Source organism: Scylla paramamosain, chromosome 35 (genome assembly GCF_035594125.1).
Source record: "Scylla paramamosain isolate STU-SP2022 chromosome 35, ASM3559412v1, whole genome shotgun sequence".
Taxonomy (NCBI): domain Eukaryota; kingdom Metazoa; phylum Arthropoda; class Malacostraca; order Decapoda; family Portunidae; genus Scylla; species Scylla paramamosain.
In genome coordinates this window covers 7,604,673-7,626,627 of record NC_087185.1, presented here as the reverse complement: position 1 = coordinate 7,626,627, position 21,955 = coordinate 7,604,673, and positions in this window count along the sequence as shown.

Below are 21,955 nucleotides of genomic sequence, written 5' to 3'. Positions count from 1 at the left end.
TTTGGGGTGACAGGAGATATTTTGGGGGCAGAGGGAGGCGTTTGAACGTGAGGCAAGTATTATTTCGGCATGAGGGACGCTTCTTGCTCCTCACGTTCCCCGCAAACCAGTTTCTTAGGCGGCGTGTGTCCCTCAGGGGTGGCGCGTGTCCGCTTACCAGGGTGGTCGTGTCCTGAATGGCCGGGGCGTGTGTGGGCGTTTGCGGGCGAGGGCGATTATGGCTCAAGAATAACCGTGACGAAGGAGGCGCGGGTGTGGCGGGATGTGGCCGCTGTGGGAGGACTTGACGCGGGGAGGACGGACGTGTCTTCTCCTTTTTGGCCTTGACTCCCTGTCCTTTTTCCATCCTTTTCTGTATTTAGTTTGTGTCTGCTTTCCATCTTCTCTTTTGCTGTTACGAGGATTTTTTTTTTCTGTGCAGGATTGAATTTATAAAAAGGCTTTAAAAATTCTTAATATAAGAAGAATAATCTGAATTAAAATTTTCTTCGCTGAGGGCATTAGGATCTTTTAAGCATCAAGACCCCTCCTTTGAAAAGAAGTGCTTTGTGTTCTTCATTCTGGCCGGTACTGATGATAGGTGATATTTAAATGAAGTAAAACTAATTGTAGCTATTAGCATACAGGAGTGAGGATCTGCTACGTTTGCTTCATTTAAAGTTGTCATGTAACAGCGCGTCCTTGTGCTCCGTCATGCCTTGCTACACCTGAATGGCTCTGTGTAGCCTGTGTGGCGCAAAGGCGTGAAGAAAGGTACTTAATACACTAAATCTTCAGAACACCACTGGACAAGCCGCAGCACCTCCCCTTGTGTTGCTCTTGTCGTCTTCTTGCTCTCTGGATTCGGCTTCCCTTGAAACTTGAAGCAGGTTGTTGCTGTCACGTCTTATCTCCCGCAGACGTGAGCCTCATGTTGACCAGATGGAAAAAAAGGCCTTGTTCCCAGGTAGACTTATACTCTCCTCGGTCTTGCCAAGGTGGAAAAAATATAAGGCAATAAGTGAGCGAACCACGTAACATTCCGAGGCTGGACAGGTTTGGCAGCTTGCTCTTGCCTTTCTTAAGTGTGATCTGCCTCTCCTCCTCCTTCTCCTCCTCTTCCTCCTCCTCCTCCTCCTAGTCCACTTCCACTCGTCTTTGTTTGAGATGCCACGCGTCAGTGATGGAAAGAATGCAACGATTGGAGAAGGGAATCACTATTTTATTCTGGGTGTGGCGACTCCCTTGTTCATCCCGGCAGGCGTGGGTTGCGATCAGAGCTTTGCATTAAGAGCATGACTATGACCCTGCGAATACCTGAGTGCAGAGGCTGTCAGCGTGGCTTTTAAGGCGGCTAAAGACCAGAGCCTCACCAGATGTTTATGCTCCTCTCAGTGGGATGTTGACAGCTTCACTTAGGCTCATGTTGTCAGCACGTGCATCACATTTTCTAAATTACCGCCTTTGAGTTTTATTCGTTATCATTTTAAGTTCAAAAGGGCGATTAAAGGTAATTGCGAAGCTGCGTTGCCTCGTCTCTGCCTGTGTTGATGTGTATTTCACTGACGTGTATTGCACTTAAGAATCAATCGGTGTAAGTCTTATTAAACATTCAGCCATGATCCTTAAGACTTTGTTGAAGGGACGTAAGAGGCGGCAAGAGGCTTTGTCTGTTCTTAACTCTTTCTCTCTTGTCAGGTGAAGCGCGGAAATTCATGAAGCACACGACAGAGGAGGAAAAAAGATAAGAATATTGTCTGGAAATAACGCTGTTGAATTTTGATATAGAAAAGTAAGATTAAATAATAGTGTAAGTCATAATGTCAAATTCTGAAACAGAAAAGTAAGATTAGAATACTCTATAAGTAATTCTGTCGAATTTTCAGTTAGAAAAGTAGAATTAGGATACAGTCTGTAAATATTGCTATTAAAATGAGATCGAAAAGTAACATCATATAGTCAGCTGTCAAATTGTAAGAAAGAAAAGAATTTTTTTTTTCTTTTATGTAAGAGGGTCACTGGCCAGGGGCAAAAAATAAATGAATAAATAAATAAATAAAAAAAAAAAAACAATAAAAAAAAAAATATATATATATATATATATATATATATATATATATATATATATATATATATATATATATATATATATATATATATATATATATATATATATATATATATATATATATATATATATATATATATATATATATATATATATATATATATATATATATATATATATAAAGAAGGTCCACTCAAATGCCAGTTCCCAAAGCGACGTCAGATAGAATGATCAAATAACAGAGGATAAGTGTCTTGAAACCTCCCTCTTTAGAGTTCAAGTCATAGGAAGTGGAAATACAGAAGCAGATAGGGAGTTCCAGAGTTTATCAGGGAAAGGGATGCATGATTAACTCTTGCAATAGAGAGGTGGGCAGAATAGGGGTGAGAGAAAGAAGAAAGTCTTGTGCAGTAAGACCGCGGTAAGCATGCAGTTAGCAAGATCAGAAGGGCAGTTAGTGTGAAAATAGCAGTAGAAGACAGCAAGAAATGCAACATTGCGGCGATGAGAGAGAGGCTGAATACAGTCAGTTAGAGGAGAAGAGCTGATAAGACGAAAAGCTTTTCATTCCATCCTGTCTAAAAGAACGGTATGAGTGGAATCCTCCCCCATACATGTGAAGCGTACTCCATACGTGGACGGATAAAGCTCAGAAACGACTCAGAACGCCTAACTTCCTAATTTAGCACTGTCAAATTGTTGAATAGAAAAGAGTAACATGATAATACTGTCTGTAATAGAACTGTCAAAATACGACAGAGGAAAAAGAACATCAAAATATCGTCTGCAATTGAGATGAGGAAAAAATAGCATCGGAACATCAACACATACCGCTGTCAACTTTTTTTATATTTTCACATGACTTCACATCTGAATGATTACTTTCGTTAATGAAGAGCACGTGTCTCCTTGTCAGGGTCCTGCAGGAAAATATACAACTCTTAATGCATCTCAACACATTCCCCTTCCCTGGTCCTTCTCTCCTCATCCCTCTGAAGGAAAACTGGACTCATTTTTTTCTTTGCTTCGTATAATTACTTATCGAAATTAGTTTCTTGAAGTAGTGAATTATTACCTTTAAGAGAGAGAGAGAGAGAGAGAGAGAGAGAGAGAGAGAGAGAGAGAGAGAGAGAGAGAGAGAGAGAGAGAGAGAGAGAGAGAGAGAAAGAGAGCCATAAATGAGTAGGATTAACTTGATCTGCAGGATAATGTGGGTCTTTTCTTTCCGTAAAATGAGAGAAACAACTATTTAAGATTATGTCTCTTAGCCACCCACACACACACACACACACACACCCCTCACACACACACACACACACACACACACACACACACACACACACACACACACACACACACACACACACACACACACACACACACACACACACACACACACACACACACACAGGAGACTACTAATGATCCTTAATAGTCTACTTTCTCCCTCAGGTGAGTCGTGCTTTGGCTTGAAGGTCACCGGAAGCCTGCTAGACACTGGTGAGGGGGCAGGTTAATGGTCTCACCTGGAGTCTCATGTGCACGCTCCGCCAAAACAGCTTCGGATTTTTTTTCTTTCTTTCTTTTTTTTTTTTTTTTTTTTTGTCTCTGTTATTTACTGAGGTGAGCTCCTAGTAATTCAGTTTAATAGTTCAGCGTGTAAGTAATTTTGCACGCGGGCTGTTTCGTATCTAAGTAATTTCACAGTTAAATCACTTCAATATTAAGTTATTTCGCAATGTGTCCCTTTTTTACACATGTAATTTCTTTCGCAATGTTAAGGTGTAGCAAATAAGTACATTTTGCACGGGAATTGTTCAATATCTAAGTAACTTCACAGATAAATAATTTAATTACCAAGTGAATGTTTTTTTTAGGTGCCTCGTATGTTAAGCTTCCGGTATTATAAAGAAAACTCGTTCTTTAATGTTAGTAATTGTGTACATGAGTTGTTAAGTGTCTTCACAACTAAATGATTTCATAAGTTGCTCCGCAGTTCAATTGTTGCGGATGTTGTGTTGTCCGTGATGTATTTCGCAATATGAAGGTGACTCGTTGGTCAGCCATTCGTACGCAGATAATCTCACACGTCACACATTTCGCATCAGGGACGTGTGCCGGGCGTCCTTTTCGTCTGGGTGAGTAGTGAGCGAGGGCAGGTGAGCGAGGCAGGTATCAGAGCGCCTCACCTGATCCAATTACCTGATGCTATAATCGAATAATAATATTTTTGCAGCTGCCATATTCCGCTGTCACTTTGAAATAGATCACAGACATACTTCAAAATATATTACACCCATCATAGTTTAAAAGCGTTGCAATTGCTTGAAGAGAATATATTTTTTTCCCTCCATCACCATTACGAAAATTTATTGCGCTTCATAAACAACTAATGGTTCAACACGAGGCTCTGAGCGGGTATGGAAGCTTACACAGGTACAGACTCCAAGGGCTTCATTAGTACCCAGTTACTTAGGCTTCACTTCACTCGTATATAAGGAAGCTTTTGTATGCCCTTCCTAATGATGCGATGGGCGCTATTATCGGGACAGGTGGGCAGACAGGTGTGAGGGTCTCAGGAGTGGTGGCGGGGTCATCTCAGGCCAGACACTTCACTGCCTCCATGTGTCTTCATTTGCTGACACGTTCACTCAAGTCTCTGGCTGCTTAAGGCGCCACGGAAGGCCGAGTGATGTGTTTTGTCTCCTCTCTCCTCTGCCTCTCTCTTTGTCTCCTTGTGTTTTCCCATTTTTCACTTCTCTTTCCCTTTTCATTATAATCTTTCATTTGCTCTCTCTCTCTCTCTCTCTCTCTCTCTCTCTCTCTCTCTCTCTCTCTCTCTCTCTCTCTCTCTCTCTCTCTCTCTCTCTCTCTCTCTCTCTCTCTCTCTCTCTCTCTCTCTCTCTCTCTCTCATTAAACCAAGCAGTGCATCATTTTCCCCTCCATCAGGCTGAGGCGCTGCAGGCTAATCTTAATTGTTCATATTTACTTCCACTAATTATTAATAGCTACATTCACTTATGACGTTCAATTAATTGATTATGAAAAACACTTAACGCTTGAAGGAAGCAGAAAATATATTACAACTTAAAAATAAATGTGTTGGTTATAATGAGATGGTTTGCTTAGTGTTTATGAGTGTGGCAAAGATTTTTGTGTCTTTGGACGTGATGATGCAGTGTCAGGCAGGCTGGTGGTGGGCGTGAAATTTGTCTTGATTCCCTCCGCAACCATGGGAAGGAGGTGACAGAAACAAGAGTTAGGTAATTAAGGGATATTCTCTTATCATATATTCCCTTATACCTTAAACTTCTATTAATTATTAAGAGAAAGCGTTGATGTTTGAATATTCTATAGTAACTTATATAGTTTATTTATACGATATTCGGTTTTTTCATATTACCAATTTGCACGAGCTATGTTTTTGCTGTAATATTTTCTTTCTTTTCTTGATCAATCTCATTATTTTCGTTATTCCCGTGAGATTCGATTTTCCGCCTCTCACGATTTACCCTTTAGGGAGCATTCATCTTCCGTTCACGCCCTCCATTTCGTTGTTCCTGCGATTGAGTCTGACAGGAAAACGCCTCTTGCCAGCCACTCGTGAACCGCAGACCACAATACCAGGGCCTTGTCACAATATATCACGGGGAACGCCAGCCTCGCTATCACCTCCTCTACACTTTGCCTTCCTCTTAAGCCGCAAATCCGAGGCGACCACCACGCAATCCCTTAATATACGAGGAAGGACGTGATGAGGTGGCGGGAAGCAGCAGCACGTCTGGAGGCCTTCAGGAGGGATGATATTATGACCGGCTTACTTCTGGCTCGAGGCGTGGCAGGAGGATGTGTGTGTGTGTGTGTGTGTGTGTGTGTGTGTGTGTGTGTGTGTGTGTGTGTGTGTGTGTGTGTGTGTGTGTGTGTGTGTATCCCTGCTCGTGTGACTGAGGCTCGGGTGTTTGGGATGTGCCTTGGGTCTGTAGTGAGGTTTGCGTCAGGGTACAAGAAAGGGGGAATTACACAAGGAGAATAAATGTTAGATGTAGTGGTTTATAACTAGGGTGTTGGGAAACTGCGTGCCGTACTAGTAATGATAAACTTACTTGTGAGAGAGTAGGTGGAGGCGGAGAGGTTCTTTGTGTTTAGTTTTTTCCTTTCTTTGTTCCTTCCTTTTTCCTTCCTTCCTTCCTTTTCTTCTTTCCTTCCGTACATTCTTCCTGTCTGCCTCCTCCTCCTCCTCCTCCTCCTCAGCCTTACATCTGTAGTATGTAAACTGATGGAAACAGTAATTCGCAATAATTTATTGAACTTTCCAGAGGTAAATGATTTAATCAATGACTCACAGCATGGCTTCCGAAACAGACGTTCTTGTCTAAATAATCTGCTTGATTTCTTTTATGATGTTTTCACCATGTACGACGAAACAAAGGCAGTAGATATAGTGTATCTAGATTTTCAAAAAGCTTTTGACAAAGTTCCCCACAAGCGGCTACAAGCTAAATTAAAGTCACATGGTATAAATGGGAAACTTCTCAAATGGCTTGAAGACTGGCTCTCTGAGGGAAAGCAGCGCGTTGTTTTAAATGATAAATTTTCAAATTGGCGAGAAGTTTTAAGTGGTGTACCACAGGGATCTGTGCTCGGTCCTGTTCTTTTCCTTATTTACGTTAATGATATCGATGAGGGCCTCACCTGTAAAGTATCTAAGTTCGCTGATGATACAAAAATAATGAGTAAAGTAGTCACGTCAGAGGATAAAAGAAAATTACAGTCTGATCTCGACCACTTAGCTACTTGGTCAGACAAGTGGCAGATGAGCTTCAATGTAGATAAATGTGGTGTTGCACATTGGTAGTAATAACGATCACACTGATTACTTAATGAACGGTACGAGCTTCTCAAGGTTAATGAGGAAAAGGACTTGGGCGTTATAATTACCTCAGACCTCAAGTCAAGTAAACACTGCTCGGAAGTAGTTAAAACAGCAAATAAATTGGTTGGGTTTATTGATAAGACTTTCGAATTCAAATCAGAAGGGATAATTCTCACATTGTTTGATACACTTGTCCGACCTCTACTTGAGTACTGCGTCCAGTTCTGGTCACCCCTCATTACAGGAAAGATATAGATAAGCTGGAGAGAGTCCAAAGAAGAGTTACCAAGTTGATCCCATGACTGCGGAACAAGCCTTATGAGGAGCGCTTGAGGAAACTCAACTTGTTCAGTTTAGAGAAACGGCGAATGCGAGGAGACTTAATTGAACTGTTTAAAATGTGTCGGGGCTTTGATATAACGTAAATGTAAACAACTGTCTCATCATTGACAGTTCCAGCACCACTAGAAATAATGGTTACAAGATTATAGGTAAGCGTTTCAGATCAGACGAGGCTAAGTATTATTTCTTCAATTGAATTGTAAATGTCTGGAACTCTCTCCCAGCACATATTGTCGATAGTAATACAATAGAAATTTTTAAACAAAAATTGGACAATCACCTCGCATCAACCCCTCATATAACGTACTTTGCGGCTACATAAATTTTATTTATTTTTTTTTCAAGTTTCTGTACTGTACTGTATCATTTCTCTTTCATCCTTTCCTATCACATCTTAGCCTTTCCTTTTTCCCTATGCTCTCTTGTTTTCCTTCCTTGAACCCTAGTGTCCTCCAGCCTCTAACTCTTAGAATCTGTAGTGGTAGTGGTAGAATAGACACCCAGACAGCCTCGTTAGGCCCAGTAGTGCTGTTACTGTCTGTTTTTTCCTTTGTATTCCTTTGTATTTGTATTCCTCCTCCTCCTCCTCCTCCATCACCACCAGGTTGAGATAGATGTCAGGCAAGTAACAGAAACAGACCCACACATCCTCACGGTTTTATCTGCCAGACTCGCTTCCTCTCGTGACGACTGTAAAAAAAAAAAAAAAAAGAAAAGAAAAAAAAAAGAAAAAGAAAAAGTCTTCCTCCAAGTTTTAAATTGATGCCAGTACTATCAGTGAAGCTCCGGTCGATGGACGGCCAGTTTTTGCCCCCGCGTGGAGGAAACAGAGAGGAAAGCTGCCGACAAGACGGTACACTGCCCAGAGGAAAGTTAAATCGCTCGTCTGTGGGTCCAGTTGGAACGTGATGTGTTATATGTGTGTGTGTGTGTGTGTGTGTGTGTGTGTGTGTGTGTGTGTGTGTGTGTGTGTGTGTGTGTGTGTGTGTGTGTGTGTGTGTATAGTTGGCACTGAAGAAATCTCTTAGATGCAACAAAAGTACCACCAGTGTTCTCTTACTAATTACTATAGAGAAGTGTAATCAAACACCCTAGTCAGGATCTAAGGGCCTGTATATGTTCTTTAGGTTGTGTTATCCTGTGTATTCCTTTGTAATATTCATAGTAGTCTCAGTAGGTTGCCTTATTACCTCCTCCAACACGTCACCACACCTTTAAGACACCTGCTTACCTGGACACCTGGTTAATCACCTCACATAAGAGTCCTTCGTCACGTACACACTGGGCACGACAAGGAGCACTCTCAAATTGCCTTGTTACTCATACACTAGGAATGCTAAGCTCACAAAGCGCCACCAGTACACCGCGGCTCCTTTAATTAACTGAGTCTAAAGGGAGACTCCTTAAATCATCCTGTCCGGAGTTATTCCCACATTAATATCTTCCCGCTTCGCTGTGCCCCCCTTGGCCGCCCCCTGCCTCCTTCCCTGCCTCGGCCTCTCCCTCCCTCACCTCCTTGGCCACCAGAGACGCCCCACACCTCACCTCAATTTTCTTTTCGAATTAATAGCCTCGACCGCACCCCGAGCCAGGCACATCCTTCCTCCTGGCCCCTCCCATCCCCTCCGATCCCCTCCTATCCTCGAGTTGATTTATACAGCACTCAGGCACCTCCTCCTCCTCCTCGTCCTCCTCTTCCTCCTTCTCTCTCCTCCTCCTCCTCTCCCTTCTCCTCTGGCACGCACTTTTGCACATCCGGAACAAACACATTCTCTCCCTCTTTTCCTCTTCGTCTCCTCTTCTTTTCTCTCATCAAGTCAAGAGGAAAGGCGAGGCACGTAGATAGGTAAGGAACTAACTCTTATTTTCTCTTCCTCTTTGCCTTCCTTTCTTTTGTCTCCACAGGCCAAGAGTAATGGTGAAGTAGCTAATTAGGAAACGAATATAGATCTTCTTCTTTTCCTCTTCGTGTCTTCTTTTCTCTCCACAAGCTAAGAGGAAGAGAAAAGTAGATAGATAGATAGATAGATAGATAGACAGGTGAGGAGCTTGGAAGTTAATTAAATTACCTTCTCTATCTTTTTTCTCAGTACTGTCAAACGTGTAACTGTAATGTGATCTCTCTCTCTCTCTCTCTCTCTCTCTCTCTCTCTCTCTCTCTCTCTCTCTCTCTCTCTCTCTCTCTCTCTCTCTCTCTTTCTTTCTTTCTTTCTTTCTTTCTTTCTTTCTTTCTTTCTTTCTTTCTTTCTTTCTTTCTTTCTTTCTTTCTCTCTCTCTCTCTCTCTCTCTCTCTCTCTCTCTCTCTCTCTCTCTCTCTCTCTCTCTCTCTCTCTCTCTCTCTCTCTCTCTCTCTCTCTCTCTCTCTCTCTCTCTCTCTCTCTCTCTCTCTCTCTCTCTCTCCCCACCTCCTCTATCAAGCTCTCTATCTCTCTCCTTCATTCTTTCCACGTCTCTTCTCTTGCTACTTCTTCTATTTCTCTCTCTTCTTCTCCTTTCACCTCTCTCTCTTCTGTGTCTAGTTCTATATTAGTCTTCCACTCTCTCCACTCTTCTCTGTCTAGTTATCTACGTATTTCTTTTTCTGTTCTCTCCACCTCTGTTCTGTTAGTGTAGCGGACGTGTGAAAGGCGTTTGATTAAGTGCAGCTGATCAAAGGAATGTTGTGGTTGAAGTCGTGCAGCTGTAACATCCGCTGAGTGCTGGGGAAGGAGCAAGGGAGGGAGGGACCAGGAGCGAGGCACCTTTGTCACTTGCACTTCGGAGAAAATTGTTGTGCTTCTTGTCTTGTTAGTAAAGGTGTGGAACTGTACTTTGATCTTTTATGTGTGGAACTGTACACTATATTTTTCTGTATACCTGTTCATTTTTAACCCTTTCGCTGCAATTTGCAACGATCTACAACACTGAAAGCACTGTGCAAAGTCTCTACAAGCGCCTACAGTAAAAATAAAAGACTAAGAGTAGGTTTTCCATTATGTAGCCAGTATAATGTTCAGAGGTGACTGTGGAACAAAAAGAGATGCCTTAGTGTAGTGTGTAATTAAGGAACGATGCCCCAAAAAATAGTGAAAGGATTTTTAAAAGGGGATATTTGAGGCATCTTTTATCTCTACTTATCAAGATTTAGTTCTTTCTCTTACTTCTTAATTTGGAGTTTTATCTTATCTCCTTACATCCTAATTTCTTTTTCCCGTGTCAGGTTTTTAGAGAAGAGGCAGTATTTCATCTTGATCTGTCTTTCTGTCTCCCCAAATTTTGTTGTTCTCTTTGTCTTGAGGTTAACGAAGGTGTGGAATTATCTCTGTCTTATTGTGTTTTTATAAGCTGAGACGTAAAGGTGAGAACATTCCCTGTGTATTATTATATTGTTTAAAGGTGCATTTTTATCCAGAGAGAGAGAGAGAGAGAGAGAGAGAGAGAGAGAGAGAGAGAGAGAGAGAGAGAGAGAGAGAGAGAGAGAGAGAGAGAGAGAGAGAGAGAGAAATTAGGTGAAGAAAAAAGTATCCAAGTTAGAGGTCGTTGTGGAGAACAGTTGTCTTCGTTCCTTCCTCCTCCTCCTCCTCCTCCTCCTCCTCCTCCTCCTCCTCCTCCTCCTCCTCCTCCTCCTCCTCCTCCTCCTCCTCCTCCTCCTCCTCCTCCTCCTGCTGCTGCTGCTGCTTTCTCTGCCAAGTGCCACCATTACCACATAAAAAGGGTGATGTGATAAGATGCCAGATGATAAAGAGACTCCGATTAACATATCCTACTTCTTTATGCCTGGCCGGGTGATATCTGTGCCTCGCTCTAGCGCCGATCCGGGTCCGGGTATATCAATAATAAGGCGTCTAGGAGGTGTAACTTGGCTGCGTGTAGTCATTATCCCGTAAAGGACTCGCCAACTGGTTTGTGAAAGGACACGAGGTGGAGATTTGTTGGGTTCATAAGTTGAATCTTAAATAGTGGAGTGCGTTGCTTCTCGCCACACTCGTGCTGTCCCCTGTCACTCCAGCATGCCAAGGTGGCGCCGTGCAGGAGCCCTGTCACGCCCTTAGTGGGTTAAGATCCTCACCTCTCTTCCCCATCCTGCCCCATCCCGCCCGTCAGTCCTAAAGGGTGTCTGTCTTCTGCCGTATGTCCTGCAGGAGCCTCCTCTCCTGGCCTGCCGCTTAAGTCGCCTCGTAAGGAAGGTTGTGCTGGTGTACTCCTTGACTTGCATCTCCGTCACGCGCCTCACAGTTCATCGGCGCGAGTTACACTTGACAGCTACACGATTGAAAATATGACCGAGATTATCACTATAATTTCGATTTATAAACTCGATTATTTGATCTTCATACATTTTCTTACCTGCATGATGGTAATAAAGTCTCACCTGAATGTTGGACTACTCGTATTGAACATTAAATCAACCTTGTCAACATAAGTTCAGTTTATACTCTACACATTCTTTTACCTGTCTGATAATAATAATTTATGTATCTGTATTAGTGCACTTAAAACCAAAAGGAAAATACAGCTTCCCTTGCTTTTTTAATGTTTTGACTTGTCTTTGTTCATTATATAAAAACATTTGTTCAGCGTTGAGTGTGAGGAAGCATTCATTTGTATTTTACCTCGCTGGTTACTCTCACTACCTGGATATGAAGCGAAATGAGGGAGCCGTAAAGGTGACTGAGGCGAGGTGCACGTCTGAGTGCGGATGTTTGGGATGGAGAGGGAATGCTGGTGGTGGTGGTGGTGGTGGTGGTAGTAGTAGTGGAGGTCGTTAGAGAGACGGAGTGAAATGCTGGCAGGAAGTGATGCAAGAAAGCCAGGAAGTAGATGTGGAGAGTAAGCATTATGAGGAGAGAGAGGAGAAGGTGAAGTTAATGTGTGGTGGTGAGTAAGGTAGGTGAATGGAAAGGTGGGTAGGTGGAATGGAGGTGGAAGTTGCTGTGGATGAGAAAGAAAAAAATATATAAAATGTATACCCAAATTTTTACTCTGCCGAAGAATAATTTTTGGTGTTGGAAAGTTGTATGAAGTTATAATTGAATGTATTGACCAACTTATTACGAACCTTTATGTGCTGAGGTCTTAAGGGGATCGTGGTACCTGGATGGTGCCTGTATGTAGATGTACGGGGCGACAGGATCGAACGTGTTTATGTGGAATTGCATAGAGGGAGAGTTCGGCATCAAGGGAAGGGCGGGGGACGGTGATAAATGAGCTAAGGGGCCGAGGGAGAGAGGACTATAAAGGGGGCTGTGAGAGGCTAACGTGACTTGCAGCTGAGACACAAGTGAGGGAAAATATTGTCTCCACCTTAGCTACTCAGCCTTCCACCGCGCGCTGCATAAATGGTGGCAGCTGGAGGATGTGCGTGACGGAGGCTCCAGGAAGGGTAGAAAAGAAACGTGCAAGGGAAGGAAGAATAGAATGAAAGAGCAAAGGAAGGAAGGGAAAGGGAAAGAATAGGTTGTCATGGAGAGATGGAAGGAGGGAGGAATAATGATTGAGGAAGGGAGGGTGGAATTAATGGAGGTATGAGAGAAATTAAAAAGGCGGAGGTCTTGAAATTTATGGTGAGAAGGACAAGGGGTGGAAAGAGGGGGAAGGGAAAAGTAAGGAAGGAATGTGAAGAAACGGAATATCTTACACACACACACACACACACACACACACACACACACACACACACACACACACACACACACACACACACACACACACACACACACACACACACACACACAGTCGCCGCGTTGCTTAATGACTCTGAAAACGAAGACCACGGGGATTATGTAAATAAAGGAAATAATGTAAATGAAATGAAGGACTACATTATAGACTTTCTGGCGGCGTGGAGTGAGTGGGTGAGAGAGAGTGACACTCCGGATATTTCGTCATGTCTCAGGTGGTTGGTGTTAATTACCGCCCTTTGAATGAGGTAATCATCTGCCGTGTATAAGTCATGTGAGGAAAAAATACAGATTTGAAGATAAAGAATACTAATATAAGGTAACAAAACAATAGTGGATGAATAAAATGGTAAAACAGTACGCAAAACAATGAATATAATGTTTCTCACACTAGAAAAGCAATGCAAGTTATTTTTATTCCCATGTTATGAAAGTACATGAACCTTTGCCAAATTGAAGTTTATTATCGTAAATGGATAATTTTACATTTATTGCTCATAGAGAAAATAAAGAGACAAGTAATATTTTAGGTTGAACAGACATATGGACAGGTGACCACACGTATACAGGTAAAGCCTTGTCTTACCTGTCCGTGTGTTACCTGGGCGGACAGATTTACGGGGCAGGAGTAGAGGGAAGGAGACGCGGAGAGGTGAGGAAGGAACAGAGAAGCGAAGATAAAAATAAAATACTATACGTTTTATTCTTTGCATTTAAAGAAAACAAACTTTTTACTTTTTTTTATTTAATTGACCGTCGAATCACTCAAGCGTTTAAGAAAGTAAGATTTGTATTCCATGTAGCTCTCTTGTATAGAAGTTTAATGGGACTCTTCTTAATGCCTCCAGGTTTCATAATGATGTTAATGGATATGTTTAAAAGGACAACAATGTACCTGGTCTTTTGCCGCCATGTCCTAAGTAATTAACTTAGCTAATGAGTGTAAATTTTTCATGTACACGAGAAGGGTCAGTGTGAAATGTGAAATGTACGAGTATTGTACGTGTTTAATTGTCTTAATGGTGTGTTAGGTCGTGAAGGGTTATCATAATTCTCGTCATCATCATCATCATTATCTCTTCTTTGTTGTTGTTGTTGTTGTTGTTGTTGTTGTTGTTGTTGTTGTTGTTGTTGTTGTTGTTGTTGTTGTTATTGTTACCACCACCACTACTACTACTACTACTACTACTACTACTACTACTACTACTACTACTACTACTACTACTACTACTACTACTACTGCTGCTAAAAATACCCTTGCGTCTGTTATCCTGGCCATCAATTTACGACTTACCCTGGTAATTACATGTGCAAGGATTATAATTACAAGGTTTCCATCAGCTTATTAAATTTTCATCTCGCGCTTGTAATATTGGACCAGTTCTCTTTCCCTTCTCAGTCATCACGTGTCGTCTGCTGCCTCGCTGCTTCCTCCCTCCCTCTAATTTCGTTCATCTGCAGTCGTTCTCTCTCTCTCTCTCTCTCTCTCTCTCTCTCTCTCTCTCTCTCTCTCTCTCTCTCTCTCTCTCTCTCTCTCTCTCTCTCTCTCGTCTACGTACTTCTTGCCTTATATTATTCTCTTCGATCTCTTTAACAGTTTTCATTCTTAAGTCCGTTTCCTGTCTTATTTGTCGTCTTTTCCTCCTTTCGTCTCTTACTCGTTTCTTCTTTTTACTTTTACTTCATATCTCTTTCCTTTGTGTTCCAGTTGTTAAGAATCTCGTTTGCGTTTTAATTGTCTTCCTTCTCTTTCACTTTCTTCCTCTTCCTCTTCCTCTTCTCTCTCTCTCTCTCTCTCTCTCTCTCTCTCTCTCTCTCTCTCTCTCTCTCTCTCTCTCTCTCTCTCTCTCTCTCTCTCTCTCTCTCTCTCTCTCTCTCTCTCCATGCGTCACCTAACCTTCTGACTCGAAGAAATGAAGGAGGAATATATGATACATGATACACTGAGGCATAGTTGCTGTGGCATTTTTAGAGGCATTTATTTATTTATTTATTTATTTATTTATTTATTTATTTATTTATTTATTTATTTATTTATTTATTTTATTTTATTCTATTTCATTTATTTATTTATTTTTTTTGTTACAGAAAAGCGCCTTTATTCATCTTTTGAGGGAAGGCTGGCAGGTGATGTATGGGAGGAGGGGTAAAACTTTCTCTGTCTCTCCTTAATCAAACAAAGTCGAAACAATGCCAATAATAGTTTGAAAAATGTTACCTTTCTTGTATTTTTCATTTAGGTTTGTTTTACTCGTAGAAACAATGCGAATATAGATTAATTACTAGGGAGCTGTTTTAAGGAATAGCGGAAGCATTGTATGTACTAAACGTAAAAAAATATCCTGAGTAAGAAATTGTTGAGTCAGTCGTGGTGGAATCCTCGTTCAAAGTAAAGAGTTGCTTGTTAAAAAGTTTGGGAAGTGAAGGTTTGAAGAGAGAAACGATGGTGGTAGTTACGGAGATGGGAATACACGAGCCAATAGACACATGGCAATTTCGATTGGAGGAAGGGCTTATCTTATAGTAATAGTAGTAGTAGTTGTAGTAGTAGTAGTAGTAGTAGTAGTAGTAGTAGTAGTAGTAGTAGTAGTAGTAGTAGTGTAGGTGGGTCATACCAGCATTCCGGATGTTTTTTTTTACGAGGTCATAGGTCAAAGGTGCGTGAAATAAAGCGCCTCCTCCTGCTATTATTTTGACCTGAAACTATACATCACTCTTGCCTTAACGCCGAGGACGCTGGGTGCATCGTGGCGTCTTTAGGAAGAGGAGGAGGAGGAGGAGGAGATACGTTGCGGTTAAGAAAGACGGTCGGTATAGCTGGGTAAGTAATGATGGTGTGTGGTAGGGAAAGGTTTGCGTGGATGAGACTGGTTTGCGGTGCGGTGAGGAGGGAGAGAAAGAGAGATGACTGAAGTAGATGAGAGGTTGCATGGTGGAGCGTGAAGGAAGGTGTGTATGGTGCAGAAATTGTGTGATGGAGGAGAGGTGCATGTGTAGAGAGAGAGAGAGAGAGAGAGAGAGAGAGAGAGAGAGAGAGAGAGAGAGAGAGAGAGAGAGAGAGAGAGAGAGAAGGGGGGATAAGGAGGGAGAAAGGGAGTTATGTCATGTCTGCCGCTCATACCCCGCCTCGTAAAGCCAACCCGAATAACATCGTAATAACACCGAAGTCCTCCCTCACACCAGAGAAGATCCTTTCCTTCACCTTTCCTTCACTTTTCTTCTCTTTTCATCACCTTTCCTTCACTTTTCTTCACCGTTTCTCCGCGTTTTCTTCACTTTCCGTTATCTTTCCTTAATTTTTATTCACTTTTTTCGCTTTTCCTTCACCTTCTTTCCTTTCCTTAGGCTTTCCTTTCCTCCACTCTTCACTTTTCTTCACTCTTCTTCACTTTCCTTCAACTTTCCTTTAATTTCTTTCGTTTTCTTTAACTTTTCCCTCTCTTTGCCATCAGTTTTTTTTCGAAAAAAAGAACTTAAAACTGTAACAGACGACATTTACTCTCATTTTAACCTCACCTTTACCTCTCCTTAGTAATTTACACTCCCACAAGTTAGATTTTGGAAATATATGAGTATATGATGCAGAGAGAGAGAGAGAGAGAGAGAGAGAGAGAGAGAGAGAGAGAGAGAGAGAGAGAGAGAGAGAAGAAGGCTGAGGGATTATCATACTGTGGCCATTAAGGGGATGAAGAATCAGGGAGTAGCACTAGTAAGCGTTCAGGGATGATAATTCAACATTGTGTGTAGCGGTGCATATCTTGACGTGTTGCTCAGTGCCCCAGCTTCCCCCGGGTCTCTCGTACAATGCGAGGTGGATATACAACATTAATGTATTCGTACACCAGTTAACGACCTCGCTGGGGGCGCTAGAGCGTAGAAAATCTGGTTTAATTCGTCGTGTTGAAAACCTTCAATGCATCCATTTGTAGTTTATTTTGCTGATGTGTCCACGGTGTTTTGATCCTATATGCTGGTGATTTGGGCTTGTGAAGAGGGTTTGGAGGGTAACAGAAAGTGTTTGGTTTGTCTGTACTGGTGATTGAGAATTCTAAAGAATCAGGAGAGTAAAAGGAAGGGTTTGGATTATTTATTTTGGTGGTGGTTTCTGAAGAGGGTACAAAGAGTAATGAAAGATCTTTTGTGGCCATTACATATTTTTTTTTTTTTCGTAGACAGTTTAACGAATTGAATATATCTTGGGTGTTCTTTTGTTAGCGATATGTCTTAAGTGTTTTGGTCGTATTTGTTGAAGCATCGAGGTTTCTGGAGGAAGCTCGAAGAATATCAGAAACACAATAAATTTCAGACTTTTTTCCAGCGACATTTAAAAGATTTGGATGTATCGTGGTTCCTTGTGTTCGCTTTTGATGTCTTAATGAGATTTTTGTGTTAATGTGGTGTTTTAGTGTTTTGGTGTCTTCCATTATACATGTGATGGCTTCGCTTGTGTCCCCCGGAGGAGCATTCCATCCTCGTCCTCCTCGTCCTCTTCTCTCTATCATTACCACTCGTCTCTAACCCTTACCTCCACTTTCTCCGTTTTCTACGACCCCTCTCTCCTTCTCTCATTCTCTTTCTCCACTTCCTATTTAGCATAAGCATAAAATTATTCCACCTTTATTTGAAAGTAAAATTTTTCCTTAATAATTTTACCGCGAAGAGCTTATGAAGGAGGAAAACGTCAGAAGTATAAAGGTGATTTTCTCCTTTAATGCCCCAAAATGACGCAGTTTTGGGGTTACAGGAGGTGGCGGAGGAAAGAGAGAACGGCGGAAGCATGTTATGTCACGTTCCTTCACACCGCTCGTGTAATTGTTCGTAAATCAGAATGACGTAAGGGGAGGAGTCCGTGTGTTGATGCGTGGATGTACAAAGGAGATAAGAGCGAAGATTTACTCCGGAACGATAGCGATAACGTAACGATAACACCTGCACGTAATGACCTGCAGTGAGGGGAAGGGAAGGGCGTCATTAAACACATGACATAACACAAAGCGACTCCGTTTCATTGGTCGTTTCTCTTGGAAACTCAGCAATAATCCATACCGGACGGAAACAGCACGCCGCGAACCGCAGAGCAAAAGCGCCATGACGGACGCCCCCGCCGCCACAACTAGGAGCTTCCGGGCTACTTAAGCCTTCTGCTGGCGCCGGGAAGGTTTTGCGGGACGAGGTGAACGCGGAAGAGCGACAAGTGTGAGTAATGATGGAAAAGTGGCGGGAGGTGACGCGCTCCTGACTCTTAATTTCTCGTGAAGACCTGCGAGACCTGAAAACAAAGGCGCTAGAGAGAGAGAGAGAGAGAGAGAGAGAGAGAGAGAGAGAGAGAGAGAGAGAGAGAGAGAGAGAGAGAGAGAGAGAGTATAAAAGTATAAGATTGCAGTAAAAAAAAGTTAGTATGCAGCTCACATTTCCATTTCACTGACAAAGAGGAAAAGAAAGTCTAATGCAGATAATCACTGGCAGAGTAATTACCTCTCGCTCACAAATGCTAGTTACACTCCGCCTCATTACCCACGACCCACGTAGACCGCAGAATACACCCCAGCTGATCAAGATACTTTCAAACCACAGTCTTACACCCTCACCAGTGCATCTACACATCCACACACTCACTAACCTCAGTATTCCACCCCATTACCCATCTCATCACCCTCAGAAACCCACTAACCAAACCTCTATAACCTCACACAACCTCACTACCTCACCAGTACATCCTCACAGCACCCTATTGACACGCATCCACACCCTTACTTCCACCAACACACTTTTACACCCTACTAACTAAACTTATAACCTCATACAACGTCTCCACCTCACCTGTACATCCTCACACCACCCCACTAGTCCACCTTCACATCCAACCCCACTAACACCTCCACACCCTCACCTAAACCATCAGAACCCATCACTAATCCTCACCAACACCTCCACAAATGCCAGTCACCTCCACACCCTGCACCGTTAACAATACACGGACTCAAAACACGGTGAAATAGATGGCCTTCATATCTGCCCCGTATCGCCTGGCAGCCCATCCCTCTCTCTTTCTGACACGGTGATGGTGCCTCTGACTCTCTCCGGTGCCTCGCTGGCGAAAACTGGGTCCGGGTTCTGCCAATCACTCGGTTAATTTGTTGATAAAGGCGAGTGGCGTCTTCTTGGTGGCGGCGGCGGACGGGAGAGAGAGAGAGAGAGAGAGAGAGAGAGAGAGAGAGAGAGAGAGAGAGAGAGAGAGAGAGAGAGAGAGAGATGGAAAGAGTTATGGGGAAGACTTGTTACTTTTTCTACTCGGGTGTGACTACGCGTGTTTAAAATTTATATATTTCTTTATTCGCGTGTGTGTCTGCTCTCTCTCTCTCTCTCTCTCTCTCTCTCTCTCTCTCTCTCTCTCTCTCTCTCTCTCTCTCTCTCTCTCTCTGAACAGCTGGCAGTAAAATTATAATCTTTTAGTTTTGTTCTCTCGTGTCCATGTTGTTTGTTACTCTTTTAGGCTTTTCCCCGCTGGATTTTACAGTGCAGTGCTCCCTGCCTTGTCTGTTATATATATTTTTTTCCCATGCTCTCTTTTACATGTCCAGTGTGGTGTGGAGTTTTTGTTATTATACTATTTATTATTGTTATTGCTTGTGATACAGCCATAGGTGAAACCCGTGTTTTGATGGCTGTATGGCTGTACCGTCATATTTCTTAGTGTTATTGCACGCGGTATTAAAAAGACATTACTTACACACAGTTGACCTGGGAAACTAATACGTCGGTTTAAAGTATCCTGTTAGGCATTACTATAAAGATGTTGCGTGAGGTCCAACTTTAAATATTGGTGTAGCGTTTGCTTCTACTTGTGTCCATCATTCGGGACGTTTAACTAAATCGCTCAAATTCATGTTACCCAGTTCTGAACCGATTGATTGACAGGAACAAAAGAGAAAATTGTTCAGTGTCTGTCTGGGAACCTGTTTGAGGAGGCCGACTGCTTGGGGCGTGCTGGGAGGGGGAGGGGGAGCCAAAATGTAGAACAGAACAGAGGGACTGACAAAGAAAAGGAAAGGAGAGAGAGAGAGAGAGAGAGAGAGAGAGAGAGAGAGAGAGAGAGAGAGAGAGAGAGAGAGAGAGAGAGAGAGAGGAAAGTAGATGAGGAAGGGAGGGATGGATGGATTGTTGGAGGTTGGTGACTAAGGGAGTGATGAAGGGACAGGGAGAGGTAGGAGAGGGAGGGAGGGAATTAGGAGGATAGAACAATGAGTGACTGGAGAGACAGGTGGAAAATGAGGGTGAGAAAGTTTATCTAGACCATCACAAGGTAATGAATATATAAGGAAATTACTTTAATATGAATGAAATAGAAGTAGTAGTAGTTATAGTAATAGTAGTATTAGTATTAGTAGTAGTAGTAGTAGTAGTAGTAGTAGTGGTAAGAGAAAGGGAAGGAGGAGGAGGAATACAAAAGAAATACAACGCAAAAACAAGAAACAGATATATATATATATATATATATATATATATATATATATATATATATATATATATATATATATATATATATATATATATATATATATATATATATAGAGAGAGAGAGAGAGAGAGAGAGAGAGAGAGAGAGAGAGAGAGAGAGAGAGAGAGAGAGAGAGAGAGAGAGAGAGAGAGACTTTCATCAACAGCACAAGAGGCAGCATAGACAGAGTAACATTGGCAGGAAAGCTTTGGACTCACAACCTCATTATTGTTTCGTGGGCCGTTTATATACACGTGGTTAAGAACTAGACAGGTGAGGCGCTCCATCATACCTGCCTAATTACCTGAGTCGGCGCGAGATAATGAAAACCTGCCATTATCGAACGCCGGGAAATATCTTACGGTCAATATCGCGAAGGTTTAAGAAATTGGTGCAAAAACATGCGAAAAACGAGCGAAAGTGTGGAATGTCCACTCCCTTTTTTTCCTTCCTGTTTTAATTGGTAGTGAGTCAAATCGTGTGAGTAATTAGTGGTGTGTCTTGTCATTAATTGTTCACTTTCATGGCGGCTAAATTCAGATTATTGTGGCTAATTAACTTGCTTTACGTGTGTTTGCGTGCTTTCTCTCTCTCTCTCTCTCTCTCTCTCTCTCTCTCTCTCTCTCTCTCTCTCTCTCTCTCTCTCTCTCTCTCTCTCTCTCTCTCTCTCTCTCAGCTTCCGCGACATTAAGGTCGAGTTTACAAATAGAGAGAGAGAGAGAGAGAGAGAGAGAGAGAGAGAGAGAGAGAGAGAGAGAGAGAGAGGTGCTGCTGCTAAGGAGTTTTTAGCCCAGAGAGAAATGACATCATATCCAAGAGTGATGGTCATAGTTATTGTGTTAGTGCAGCTCCCTTCACCACATCTCTTAACAGCCCTTCTTCCCTGCCCTTATTTCCTCCCTTCCTGCCTTTTCTCCTTTTGTCTTTCCTTCCTCCCCTACTTTCTTCCTTTTCTTCCTTCCCTTTTCTTAATTTCTTTTCTTTTTCCTTCTCTTTCTTTTTTTCTTTTCTTCATTCCTTCATTATTTTAGTTTCCTTCATCCTATCATTAAACAACTTTTCCTTATTTTCCTTCCTTCCTCTATCACTTGTTTTCATTGTTCTATTTCCCTTGAGCTCGTCTTTTAGCGCCTCTTCCTCCTTTTTTTTTCTTCCCTCCTTCCTTCCTTCATCTTTCATTTTTTGTTTCCTCTCTTCTTTGTTTCACCTCTTTCTTTGTTTCCTCTTTTCCTTTTCCTTCCCCCTCCCTCTTTGTTTTCTTTAGTTCTCCTTTGTTATATTTCCCTCTCCTTCCTTTGCTTGGTTTTCTCCTTCATCATCCTCTTCCTTAGTGGTTTACCTCTCGTTTTTTCTTCCCTTCTTTTTCTTTTTCTTTTCTTTCTCTCCTTTGCACTATTTTAAGTATCTCCCCCCTTTGTTATATTATGTTACTCCTTCGTCCTATTTTCTCCTCCCTCTTCCTTCCTGCTTTCGTCACTCCTACTTCCCCCTTCCTTCCTTTCTCCATTAGCCACCCTTTATTGCTGTCTTACTT